This window comes from Cyprinodon variegatus, unplaced genomic scaffold (assembly GCF_000732505.1).
Source record: "Cyprinodon variegatus isolate N-32 unplaced genomic scaffold, C_variegatus-1.0 Scaffold105, whole genome shotgun sequence".
Lineage (NCBI taxonomy): Eukaryota > Metazoa > Chordata > Actinopteri > Cyprinodontiformes > Cyprinodontidae > Cyprinodon > Cyprinodon variegatus.
In genome coordinates this window covers 907653-908534 of record NW_015150558.1, presented here as the reverse complement: position 1 = coordinate 908534, position 882 = coordinate 907653, and the positions used below count along the sequence as shown (strand labels likewise).

The 882-nt window shown below is 42.1% G+C and overlaps 1 pseudogene; it reads right to left on the bottom strand.

Annotated features, from left to right (window-relative positions):
- Positions 1 to 155: 155 nt before the first annotated feature.
- Positions 156 to 882, bottom strand: part of LOC107084609 — a 34279-nt pseudogene continuing 33552 nt past the window's right edge.

The following is an 882-nucleotide window of genomic DNA, read 5'->3' as shown; positions in this document are numbered from 1 at the left end:
CACTATTGGTGGCTGACTAAATACTTTTTTTGCCCCACTGTAGATGGAGTTGGTCAGTCTGTAGACTGATGGTCTGGGTAGACGGTCTGCTGAGCTTTATGGGGAGATCCAGTGGATCTACGTTCAAGCAATCAACGTCTCTTTATGCTAACATTGAGCTAAACATGGGAAAGTTTTTCTGAGATCTGAAACTAACCTCCATTAGACATCAACATGTTCATTAGGCCAAACAGGGGTGTGAAATGATGATGTCATCCGTCAGTTAACTCAATAAGGACACGCTGACGACATTCAGGGCCTTACTTGTGTTTTTTAGGTTTCACGTTGATATCTCCCAGAACGTTGATGTCAGAGAAGTCGATTCTGAACCTGCTGAGCAACGTGGCCATCCTGCAGAGACACAGACGGCAACATGTTTCCCCAATAAACCCGGCCACTGTTGATTGGACAGAAGACGTGAGACGAGGACTCACGCTCGGCGGTCGTGGTCGATGCGGTTGATCTTTCCTCCGATGAAGACGCGGATCCTGCAGTCCCCCCATTTGCTCCTGTTGGTCAGCAGGTAGGGGATCAGCAGAGTCAGACCTGCAGAAAAACACAACCCAACCCCATGGATTTTATTTTCACACATTTTATTGGTTTCCATCCGAGTTCTAACTTTTTTATTTTATTTTATGTTTGATCATTTGTAAAAGAATGAGGGAAATAAAACAGAACAGTTTGGAAACATTTAGCTAAAACAGCTAAACAGAAAGAACCTGATAAGGCTGAGTTAAATGAACTCTGTTTCTGATTCTATTCTATTCTATTCTATTCTATTCTATTCTATTCTATTCTATTCTATTCTATTCATAACTCAGGAATAATCAGCTGAAGGTTTTT